Source organism: Dendrobates tinctorius, unplaced genomic scaffold (genome assembly GCF_039654945.1).
Source record: "Dendrobates tinctorius isolate UK_male_01 unplaced genomic scaffold, ASM3965494v1 ptg000151l, whole genome shotgun sequence".
Lineage (NCBI taxonomy): Eukaryota > Metazoa > Chordata > Amphibia > Anura > Dendrobatidae > Dendrobates > Dendrobates tinctorius.
Window position 1 is genome coordinate 31020860 of NW_027361818.1, and position 12991 is coordinate 31033850.

Below are 12991 nucleotides of genomic sequence, written 5' to 3' on the forward strand. Positions count from 1 at the left end.
GCCAGTTGTTCACCTGCAGAATCTTATTCCACCTCCTTGTTCCATGGCCATCCACTGGGAGGATGGAAGAGAAGACCACCTGCGCTCCCAGTTCTTTCACTTTCTTGCCTAAGTCTTCAAAGTCTCTGCAGATGATTTCCAGGTTGTTTCTTGCGGTGTCATTTGTCCCCACATGTAGTAGCAGGAATGGGTAGTCATCTGTAGGTCTGAAGAGTCCTGATATCCTGTCAGACACATCTTTAATTTTTGCATCTGGAAGACAGCACATTTCTCTTGAAGTTATATCCGGTCTGCAGATAGCGGCCTCTGTTCCTCTCAACAGGGAATCCCCCATGACCACCACTCTCCGTTTCTTCATCACAACATTTTTCTTTCTCCATCCAGGAGGACTCTGAAGGCGTACAAGGTTGCTTTTTGTGGACAAAGTCTCATCCTGATGTATTTCTTCATCGTTTTCCTGCGTGAGAGCCTGGTACTGGTTTCTGAGCAGTATGGGTGCTGACTGCCTCCTTATCCTCCTGTTTCTCTGGGTCACATGTCTCCATTCCTCTGTTTCTTCAGGTGCACTTCGAATTTCTTCTCTTTCTGTAACATGAAGAGATAATTCTGCTCTTTCCAAGAACTCTTCACCTTCCTTAATGATCTTCAACGTAGCTAACCTCTCTTCGAGATTTTGCAACTTTTCCTCCAACAGGGACACAAGCTTGCATTTGTGGCATGTGAAGTTTGGCTTTTCCACTGGTAAATCTGTGAACATGTAGCAAGAAATGCAGCTCACCAAATGGCTCCTGGCCTCTTCCATCTTGAGATTTCTTAAAAACGATGAAAGATGAGCCAAAATTTTTCCGATTTCCTCTTTTCAGCTGCAACGGCCAAAACCCAGTGATCGTTGAGCCCGCGGAGACTCTTCACTTTTCCCAGAAGGCACTGGGAATATGCAAATGATCTCCTCAAGACTCTTCCCCTGGTTTTCCGATTTCCTCTTTTCAGCTGCAACGGCCAAAACCCAGTGATCGTTGAGCCCGCGGAGACTCTTCACTTATCCCAGAAGGCACTGGGAATATGCAAATGATCTCCTCAAGACTCTTCCCCTGGTTTTCCGATTTCCTCTTTTCAGCTGCAACGGCCAAAACCCAGTGATCGTTGAGCCCGCGGAGACTCTTCACTTATCCCAGAAGGCACTGGGAATATGCAAATGATCTCCTCAAGACTCTTCCCCTGGTTTTCCGATTTCCTCTTTTCAGCTGCAACGGCCAAAACCCAGTGATCGTTGAGCCCGCGGAGACTCTTCACTTATCCCAGAAGGCACTGGGAATATGCAAATGATCTCCTCAAGACTCTTCCCCTGGTTTTCCGATTTCCTCTTTTCAGCTGCAACGGCCAAAACCCAGTGATCGTTGAGCCCGCGGAGACTCTTCACTTATCCCAGAAGGCACTGGGAATATGCAAATGATCTCCTCAAGACTCTTCCCCTGGTTTTTGGACCAGATGGCCCAGGAGGTCCCTTCCAACTCTACGATTCTATGATACTATGATTCTATGTAGTAACTAGTATGGCACTTCAAACAATACACCAACACAGATGGACTTTATAAACCAGTAGTCCAAAGAAGCGAATCTAGTATAAAACATAAACATTTTTATTAGAAATCTTAAAATATACATGACAAGAAGTATAAAGAAATAAAAATGTCCAGTAGGGGTGTTAGGCGTCAGATTTCTGTCACTGCACAGCGAGAATCCCGAGCCTTACTTCCAGCGGTCTCCCATTCCTCTCCAGCCACAGAGGAGGATGCGCAGCAAACTCGTCGGTCCAGGCGCTCTGCCCAGAACAGCTCCGTGGGTTTGCTTGCTGCTGTCACTTCTGGCGCAACTATGACAATACATGCTGCTCAGCAGCGAGATTCTCCAGGGACTAAGTCCCCATGTCGGGACACTGAGCATGCCCGTGGAGTGATCTCCCATTGGAGATTGAAGGTCACGTGCTCAGGTCCTGCTACTGTTCGGATTGGCCCATCCGAGAAGCCAGGAAGGTCCCGGATGCTCGCGGCTATAAAAGGTTCGCATGGCCGCTCGGCCATGCACTAGGATAAGACTGTATTTACAGATTATGTGGAGTGAGTGATGTATGCACGCATGAATCACTCAGGTGAATGACTCATTAAGAAACCCCTACCCTTGGTACGCATGTGTTGTGCAGCCTAGCCTGCTAGCGCCCAGGCTTAGGCATAGGTAGGTCTGAGGTTGAGTCAGGCATCAGTCCTCAACATGGACTCGACACGCCTCAGTGCACGTGCTCCATAGCCAGCGTCTATAGCGGCGCTCGTGGCAGCGACGCCACACGTTCAGTGGGCCTAGAAGGACTCTAACCCCGTGTCCTTGGGGTAGAGTTCTGTGGCCGGACACTGCGCACTTTTGGCCGGGCTCTGTGAGCTTAACAGGCTCCGGCATTTACGTTCTGCGGTTGTGCAGCTCTGTGCATTAACAGAGATCTCCCCTGTTCACATTGGGTGACGTAACCCACATGTGACTGGTTTTACACCGTTTAATTATTCCGCCATTACTTAGCAGCAGTGCACGGTGGACCTCGGGCTGCGAACGCACCTACTATTATTTTATAATTTGATGCGTTCCGCCAGCCCTAACATTATCCTAGTGCCAGGGTCTGGCTAGTAATGGCGGATGAACAGCGACTGCTGCAGTACATCCGGCAGCTGCAGGGCAGGTTGGCGGCTCTCGAGCGTTCAGCCTCAGCTGTGGATGTTACTGCGGTTGCTGTCCAGGCAGCCACAGAGGCTGTCTCCCGTGTGACCACAGCCATCCCTGCCCCGACTTTGTCCCTCCTCCCGCTGCCCGAGAAGTTCTCGGGTGATAGTGCTTCTTGTAGTGGTTTCGTAAGCCAGTGCTCTAAACAGCTGGAGCTGCTGGCCACATGATTCCCCTCTGAGCAGGCTAAAGTGGGATTTATTATTTCCCTCTTGTCGGGCAGGGCTTTAGAGTGGGCCACACCGCTGTGGGAGCGTGGTGATCATGTGGTGCAGAGTGTCTCACGGTTCTTGGACACTCTGAAGCAGGTCTTCCTGGGACCACGAGTCACCCATGACACTGAGCTCCGGCTGCTGGCATTGTCACAGGGCTCGCCCAAGATCAGCCACTTTGCCATCCAGTTCCGGACGCTGGCCTCAGAGTTAGAGTGGCCAGATAAGGTCCTCGTTCCGGCATTCTGGAGAGGTTTGGCTGGCCATGTGAAGGATGCTCTGGCCACCAGGGAGATTCCCGCTACACTGGAAGAGCTTATCACTGTCTCCACCTGTATTGATCTTCGCTTCGCCGAGCGAAGGTTGGAGCGGGACCAGTGTAGGCAGAGGTTTAGGTTGGCACCTAGTTTTACTAAACCTCTGGAATCTTCCGATCGGGCATCCGAGCGTCAGGGGGCTTCCCGTGAGGGATCCAGGCCCCGATCCGTTCGAGTTCCTGTGAGCTGTCATGTTTGCCGGCAGTCCGGTCACCTTGCCAACCGGTGCCCACAGCAGCTGGGAGAATGCTCGCGCCTAGTAGCCGTTGGAGGCGGCGCACTAGAATCAGCGACGTTTTCCTCTAAGCTGTCCTTTAAGGGGACACTTGAGTTTGATTCTTCCTCTCTGGTGGTGGAGGTTTGCGTGGATCCTGGGGCAGAGGGTAATTTTATGTCATCAGCCTTCGCTCAACGACACGCTATACCCCTGGTTATGATAAGACACAGAAACAAAACACAGTATGACAAATGTGCATAAATACTCTGTTGTAAAATATATGTAACAGTAAGCAGCAAGTGCTAGTAAAAGATGTTAACAAAACCAGGGTATTTTGTTGATACTTTTTTTTTGCGTTTTTTTTGCAAAAAAATGTACGCTAAGCCACTCTGCCACATCAAGGCATACCCTTCTCGGAGCAGTCCTATCTAAGGACTGTCCGGTATGGGCTCGCTGGGCAAAATGGCTTCTTATGTGCATGTCCCAAAAGTTCTTGGGTGGTGTGAACAGGGTCTTCTTGACCTTTTCATTTTTTGTGCATGTGTCATGTGTTCTGAATCCATTGATTTCTTGCTTATGCAAGCCTTGGGAGATCACCGCCTCTCTCTTTTGGGACATGCACATAAAAAGCCATTTTGCCCAGCGAGCCCATACCGGGGAGCACCTTTCTGAACCCTGCTCATGAAGGTATTATTCACATGTTCAGGTTTTAAATATATTAGATAGGACTGCTCCGAGAAGGGTATGCCTTGACGTGGCGGAGTGGCTTAGCGTACATTTTTTTGCAAAAAAAAACGCAAAAAAAACGTATCAACAAAATACCCTGGTTTTGTTAACATCTTTTACTATCACTTGCTGCTTACTGTTACATATATTTTACAACAGAGTATTTATGCACGTTTGTCCTACTGTGTTTTGTTTCTGTGTCTTAGTTCTTGGGTGGTGTGAACAGGGTCTTATTGACCTGTTCATTTTTTGTGCATGTGTCATGTGTTCTGAACCCCTGGTTATGATGTCTACACCAGTCACCGTCAGAGTGGTGAACGGCGCCACTCTACCCTCACAGATAACCCACCAGACCATCCCCTTGCTACTCTCAGTGGCTCCATCTCATCAGGAGACGATATCCCTCCTCGTCATGCCCGAGGATATTGACCAGGTATTTCTAGGGGTCCCCTGGCTGCGGTACCACTCCCCCATATAGAGTAGTCCTCAGGGAGGATTATTGGGTGGAGTAAATCATGTGAGGGTAGATTTCTGAGGGAGTGCGTTCAGGTTGCCTCCACCGAGGTTCCCGCTGATCTCTCCTCGCTCCCCAAACACTATCGACAGTATGCGGACGTGTTCTCCAAAAAGGCGGCGGAGACCCTTCCACCGTATCACCCCTATGACGGTCCTATTGACCTCTTGCCTGGTGCTGAGCCTCCCCGGGGTCGAGTCTATCCCCTATCTCTCCCGGAGACAGAGGCCATGTCTCAATACACCAGGGAGAATCTGGCAAGAGGATTCATTAGGAAGTCTGGGTTACCAGCGGGGGCGGGATTCTTCTTCGTCCAGAAGAAGAGTGGGGAACTACGTCCTTGCATTGATTACAGGGGTCTTAACGCCATCACCGTTAAGAATAAGTATCCTCTGCCGCTGATGTCAGAGCTGTTTGATAGGCTACGGGGAGCGAGGGTGCTTTCCAAACTTGATCTGCAGGGGGCTTACAACCTGATTTGCATCTGTGATGGGGACGAATGGAAGATGGCATTTAACACCAGGGATGGGCACTATGAATACCTGGTGATGCCCTTCGGCCTCTGTAATGCCCCGGCCGTCTTCCAAGACTTTGTGAACAATGTCTTCCAGGATAGGCTTACCACCTCGGTTGTAGTCAATCTGGATGATATTCTCATCTACTCTCCAGATATTGACTCCCACCGGAGAGATGTTTGCAGAGTTTTCGATCGCCTGCGGGCAAACTCCCTCTATGCCAAGTTGGAGAAGTGTGTGTTTGAGCAGGAGTCCTTGCCTTTCCTGGGCTATATCATCTCCGCCCGGGGATTGGCCATGGATCCTGCCAAGCTAGAGGCGGTGATGGATTGGCAGGAATCTCATTCTCTCAAAGCGGTGCAGCTCTTTATGGGGTTCATAAATTATTATCGCCAATTCATCCCCCACTTCTCGACTTTGGTAGCATCCTTGGTAGCCCTCACCAAGAAGGGTGCAAATCCCACGTTGTGGTCGGAACCGGTCTCCAAGGCCTTCTCCTCCATTAAGTCCCATTTTGCTAGCACTCCCATTATACATCGCCCCGATGTAGATAAGCCCTTCATTCTGGAAGTGGATGCCTCTTCCATCGGTGCTGGAGCGGTCCTGTTTCAGAAGGACACGCAAGGTCGGAAGCACCCATGCTTCTTTTTTCCAAGACTTTCTCACCGGCGGAGAGGAATTATGCCATCGGGGACAGGGAGTTGCTAGCGATGAAGTTGGCCTTCTCGGAGTGGAGACACCTCCTGGAGGGGGCTCGCCACCCCTTCCAGGTGTTCACAGACCACAACAACTTGGTCTATTTGCAAACAGCCCAGCGGCTAAATTCTCGCCAGGCCAGATGGTCTTTGCTCTTTTCCCGGTTCCACTTCACCCTCCATTTTCTCTCCGGGGAGAAGAACATCCGGGCCGATGCTCTTGGGGGAAGAGTCTTGAGGAGATCATTTGCATATTCCCAGTGCCTTCTGGGATAAGTGAAGAGTCTCCGCGAGCTCAACGATCACTGGGTTTTGGCCGTTGCAGCTGAAAAGAGGAAATCGGAGAATTTTGGCTCATCTTTCATCTTTTTAAGAAATCTCAAGATGGAAGAGGCCAGGAGCCATTTGGTGAGCTGCATTTCTTGCTACATGTTCACAGATTTACCAGTGGAAAAGCCAAACTTCACATGCCACAAATGCAAGCTTGTGACCCTGTTGGAGGAAAAGTTGCAAAATCTCGAAGAGAGGTTAGCTACGTTGAAGATCATTAAGGAAGGTGAAGAGTTCTTGGACAGAGCAGAATTATCTATTCATGTTACAGAAAGAGAAGAAATTCGAAGTGCACCTGAAGAAACAGAGGATTGGAGACATGTGACCCAGAGAAGCAGGAGGATCAGGAGGCAGTCAGCACCCATACTGCTCAGAAACCAGTACCAGGCTCTCACGCAGGAAAATGATGAAGAAATACATCAGGATAAGACTTTGCCAACAAACAGCAACCTTGTACGCCTTCAGAGTCCTCCTGGATGGAGAAAGAAAAATGTTGTGAAGAAGAAACGGAGAGTGGTGGTCATGGGGGATTCCCTGTTGAGAGGAACAGAGGCCGCTATCTGCAGACCGGATATAACTTCAAGAGAAATGTGCTGTCTTCCAGGTGCAAAAATTAAAGATGTGTCTGACAGGATATCAGGACTCTTCAGACCTACAGATGACTACCCATTCCTGCTACTACATGTGGGGACAAATGACACCGCAAGAAACGACCTGGAAACCATCTGCAGAGACTTTGAAGACTTAGGCAAGAAAGTGAAAGAACTGGGAGCGCAGGTGGTCTTCTCTTCCATCCTCCCAGTGGATGGCCATGGAACAAGGAGGTGGAATAAGATTCTGCAGGTGAACAACTGGCTACGTCGATGGTGCCGTCAGCAACGATTTGGATTTCTGGATCACGGAGTGAACTACTTATACGATGGACTACTTGCTAGAGATGGGGTGCACCTTACGAAGACTGGAAAGCAGGTATTTGGAAGTCGCCTTGCTACACTTGTAAGGAGAGCTTTAAACTAGAACAACATGGGAAGGGAAGCAAAAGACCAGAAAAAGCCATACACCTGACAAATGCTACTGAGAACTCTGCTATTAGAAGTGGAAAGGAAGAACAAAGACGAAAGAATCTAATTAAAAAAAATATTGGAGAAAGAGAAACCAATCACAAACTAAAATGTTTCTATACTAATGCACAAAGCATGGGCAACAAACAAGGAGAATTGGAACTACTAACACAGGAAAAGAAATATGATGTCATTGGAATCACTGAAACTTGGTGGGACAATACACATGATTGGAATACAAGACTAGAAGGATACAACTTATTTGCAAGGAACAGACTTGATAAACGAGGAGGGGGTGTCGCATTGTATGTTAGAAATGCGTATATCTGCACAGAGATTGAAGCTTCAGAGACTGGGAGTTCTGTGGAAACTGTTTGGGTAAGAATACAAGGACAGAACAATGGAAAGGACACCATTGTAGGCATTTACTACAGGCCGCCTGTGCAAGCTGAAGATATGGATGAACTCTTTATGCATCAAATGGCCAAGTTCTCCAAAAAATATGACATAGTTGTCATGGGAGATTTCAACTATCCAGACATTTGTTGGGAATCTCTCTCAGGCAAAACTAACAGGTCAAGGAAATTCTTATCCTCTCTTGCTGACAACTTTATCTTCCAAAAGGTAAAGGAGAAAACAAGGGGAACTGCTACCTTGGATCTAATCCTTATAAACAGGGAGGAAATGGTTGAGGAGGTAAAAGTGGCTGGGACCCTAGGAGGTAGCGACCATGCTATTTTAGAATTTTGGATAACTAGAGGCGGAAGACCTGTGAAGACTCAGACGTCAAGGTTAGATTTCAGAAAGGCAGATTTTAAGGGATTCAGAAAGAGAATTGGAGGGATCCAATGGCTGGATATCCTTAAAGACAAAAATGTCCAGGAAGGATGGGAAATCTTGAAAAATGAAATTCTCAAAGCACAGTTGTTAACAATTCCGAAAAGAGGGAAGAATAGGAAGCATTTAAGGAAACCAGGATGGATGAACACAGAACTTAAGCACATGCTAAAAAGGAAGCAAAACATGTTTATAAAATGGAAAGAAGGAGGCATATCTAAAGAAGAATATAATGCTGTCTGCAGAACCTGCAAGGCACAAATCAGATTATCTAAAGCTGAAAATGAATTGAGGCTTGCAAGAGATGTCAAAAGCAATAATAAAGGATTTTGGGGATATGTCAAAAGTAAAAGAAAATTCAAAGATGCTATAGGATTTTTACAGGATGAAAATGATGAAATGGTAAGACAGGATGTTGAGAAGGCTGAACTTTTAAATTCCTATTTTGCATCTGTTTTCTCTCAGAAAGGAAATGTAACATCAACTGTTATTCACTGTCCTATTAAGGGAATAGAAGAATCCAGGATATCTATAAACAGAAAGATAGTGAGGAAACACTTAGCTAACCTAAATGTATTCAAGTCTCCAGGTCCAGATGAATTACACCCCAGAGTACTGAAGGAGATAGCAGAAGAAATTTTTGAACCCCTCTCCATAATCTTTGAAAATTCTTGGAGAACAGGAGAAGTGCCAGAAGACTGGAGAAGAGCAAATGTTGTTCCTATCTTCAAAAAGGGGAAGAAGGTGGACCCAGGCAACTATAGGCCGGTGAGTCTGACTTCTATACCAGGAAAGATCTTTGAACAAATTATTAAACAACATGTATGTCAATACCTGGATAAGAATGAAGTGATTAAACAGAGTCAGCATGGGTTTGTAACTAATAAGTCATGTCAGACTAATTTAATTTCCTTCTATGATGGTATTACTGATTGGGTGGATCAAGGAAATGCTGTAGATATAGTATATCTTGACTTCAGCAAAGCATTTGACAAAGTCTCTCATACAATCCTTATTGAAAAAATGACTAAGTATGGAATGGACAAGGCAACTGTTAGGTGGATTCATAACTGGCTTAGTGATCGGACCCAAAGAGTGGTCGTAAATGGCTGCACATCCAGTTGGAAGAATGTCTCAAGTGGGGTACCACAGGGCTCTGTCCTGGGCCCTGTATTGTTCAACATCTTTATCAACGATTTAGATGAAGGAATTGAGGGTAAACTGATTAAATTTGCTGATGACACAAAGCTAGGAGGGATAGCTAATACTAGAGAAGAGAGAGAGAGGATTCAAAAAGATTTAAATAAACTGGAGAAGTGGGCAGCAACTAACAGAATGGTTTTTAACAGGGAGAAATGCAAAGTACTACATCTGGGCAATAAAAATGAAAAAAGCATATATAGAATGGGAGGAATAGGGCTAATTGACAGCACATGTGAAAAAGACTTGGGTATACTAATAGATCACAGACTGAATATGAGTCAACAGTGTGATGCAGCAGCAAAAAAGGCAAATGCAATTCTAGGATGTATTAACAGAAGCATACAGTCTAGATCACGTGAAGTAATTATTTCCCTCTACTCCTCTTTGGTCAGACCTCATCTGGAATATTGTGTCCAATTTTGGGCACCACATTTTAAAAAAGACATCAACAAACTGGAGCAAGTTCAGAAAAGAGCGACCAGAATGGTGACCGGTCTGCAAACCCTGTCTTATGAGGAAAGGTTGCAGGATTTGGGAATGTTTAGTTTGCAAAAGAGAAGACTGAGAGGAGACTTAATAGCTGTCTACAAATATCTAAAGGGCTGTCACATTGTAGAAGGATCAACTTTATTCTCATTTGCACAAGGAAAGACTAGAAGCAATGGGATGAAGCTGAATGGGAGGAGACACAGATTAGATATTAGAAAAAACTTTTTGACAGTTAGAGTGATCAATGAGTGGAACAGGCTGCCACGAGAAGTGGTGAGTTCTCCTTCAATGGAAGTCTTCAAACAGAGGCTGGACAGACATCTGACTGGGATGATTTAGCGAATCCTGCTTTGAGCAGGGGGTTGGACCAGATGGCCCAGGAGGTCCCTTCCAACTCTACGATTCTATGATTCTATGATTCTCTCCCGCTCCGTGGTGTCATCGTAGGAAGAGGAGGAGGAGCCTCGGCTGATCGTACAATCCGAGAGCCTGAGGACTGTGGCTCCAGTTGCCCTTGAGTCAGTACCTCCAGGCAAGACATTTGTCCCGGTCCGTCTGTGACCAGAGGTCCTCTCTTGGGCTCATTCGTCCAGGGTGGGTGGACATTTCAGGACAAAACGGACCTCTGAGCTTTTGGCGAGGACGTACTGGTGGCCGCATATGGCCGGTGACGTCAGGGATTATACTCAGGTGTGCGTCTCTTGCGCCCAGAATAGGTCCTCTCGGCAGCGACCCGCTGGGCTTCTTTTTCCTCTGCCGGTAGCGGACAGGCCCTGGGAGATGGTCGGTATGGACTTTGTGGTGGGGCTACCCAAGTCCAGTGGCAGCACGATCATTTGGGTTGTCACTGACCATTTCTCTAAGATGGTGCTCTTGGTACCTCTCTCCCGGTTACGTTCTGCGCGGGGCCTGGCAGTGTTGTTCATTAAACACGTTTTCCGCCTGCATGGCATGCCGGACAAGATTGTCAGTGACCGGGGTCCTCAGTTTGCATCCCAGTTTTGGAGAGAGCTTTGTTCCCTGCTCAGCATTGAGCTGAATCTCTCCTCGGCCTATCATCCCGAGACGAACGGGTTGGTAGAGAGAGCCAACCAAACCCTGATCACATATCTTTGACATTTTGTCTCGGCCAGGCAGGACGACTAGGCATCCTTGCTGCTGTGGGCAGAGTTCACTTTGAACAATTCTGTGGCCGACTCCACCGGTCAGACCCCATTTCTCCTAAATTATGGTCAGCATCCGCACGTCCCTGTACCCATGCCCGTGTCATCCACCGACTCCAGGGTGGCAGACTGGGCGGTGGAGGCACACGACATTTGGGATCGCACCCAGGATGCTATCCGGGCTTCCAAGGAGAGAATGAGGACCTCCGCTGACGCACACCGGCCCCCTGCTCCGACTTTTGCCCCTGGCGACTTGGTCTCGCTCTCCGCCCGAAACATCAGGCTGCGGGTAAAGTCCGCACCGCGCTACATTGGCTCCTTCAAGGTCCTCGAGCAGATCAGCTCTGTGGTCTACCGTCTGGCCCTTCCACCACACTTGGCTATCTCTGATACATTCCAAATGTCCCTCCTTAAGCCTGTTCACTTGTCCCGGTTCTCTGAGTCATCTGCCGGGACATCAAACTTGTCTTCGGACGAGTGTGAGGTCAATGCCATCGTGGGATGCAAGGTGATGCGGGGCAAAAAGTTTTATTTGGTGGATTGGAAGGGTCATGGTCCAGAGGCTCAGACCTGGGAGCCAGTGAAGAACATCCACGCTCCTCTTCTCATTGCGGAGTTTGAGCGCAGCGAGGCTCAGAGGGGAGGGGGGTAACGTTAGGAGTCGGATTTCTGTCGCTGCACAGCAAGAATCCCGAGCCTTACTTTCAGTGGTCTCCCATTCCTCTCCAGCTGCAGAGGAGGTTGCTCAGCAAACTCGTCAGTCCAGGCGCTCTGCCCAGACCAACTCCATGGGTTTGCTTGCTGCTGCCACCTCTGGCGCAACTATGACAATACATGCTGCTCAGCAGCAAGATTCTCCAGGGACTAAGTCCCCATGTCGGGACACTGAGCATGCCCGTGGAGTGATCTCCCATTGGAGATTGAAGGTCACGTGCTCAGGTCCTGCTCCTGTTCGGATTGGCCCATCCGAGAAGCCAGGAAGGTCCCGGATGCTCGCGGCTATAAAAGGTTCGCATGGCCGCTCGGCCATGCGCTAGGATAAGACTGTATTTACAGATTATGTGGAGTGAGTGATGTATGTACGCATGAATGACTCAGGTGAATGACTCATTAAGGAACCCCTACCCTTGGCATGCATGTGTTGTGCAGCCTAGCCTGCTAGCGCCCAAGCTTAGGCGTAGGTAGGACAGAGGTTGAGTCAGGCATCAGTCCTTACCAGGGACTTGGCACGCTTCAGTGCACGTGCTCCATAGCCAGCGTCTATAGCGGCGTTCGTGGCAGCGACGCCACGCGTTCAGTGGGCCTAGAAGGACTCTAACCCCGTGTCCTTGGGGTAGAGTTCTGTGGCCGGACACTGTGCGTTCTTTTGGCTGGGCTCTGTGAGCTTAACAGGCTCCGGCATCTACGTTCTGCGGTTGTGCGGCTCTGTGCATTAACAGAGATCGCCCCTGTTCACATTGGGTGACGTAACCCACGTGTGACTGGTTTCACACCGCTTAATTCTTCCGCCATTACTTAGCAGCAGTGTACCACCTCTGCACGGTGGACCCCGGGCTGCGAACGCACCTTACTATTATTTTATAATCTGGTGTGTTCCGCCAGCCCTAACAGGGGGGCCCTTTAACAGCATTAGTGGCTACATAAATCCAAGGTGGTAAGTATACAGCTCCAGGACATAAGATAAATAGTTCCCAATATGTAGTGGATATTAGTCCATTCTACCACGGGCAGTACCATAACAGATGTAACCCCAACGCACGTTTTGCCCTTAGCTTCTTTCAGGGATGAAACGTGTGTTGGGGTGAGGGGGAGTCTCTTGCACAATATTCTCTTGCTTTGCTCTCTTCTTATATTCTTCTCCTGCTTTGTGGGCCTCCACCATTTTCATTCTTAGAGTGCTCAGCAGCTGTTTAGAAGATCCCATGGCTGCTGTTTTTGGCACAAGC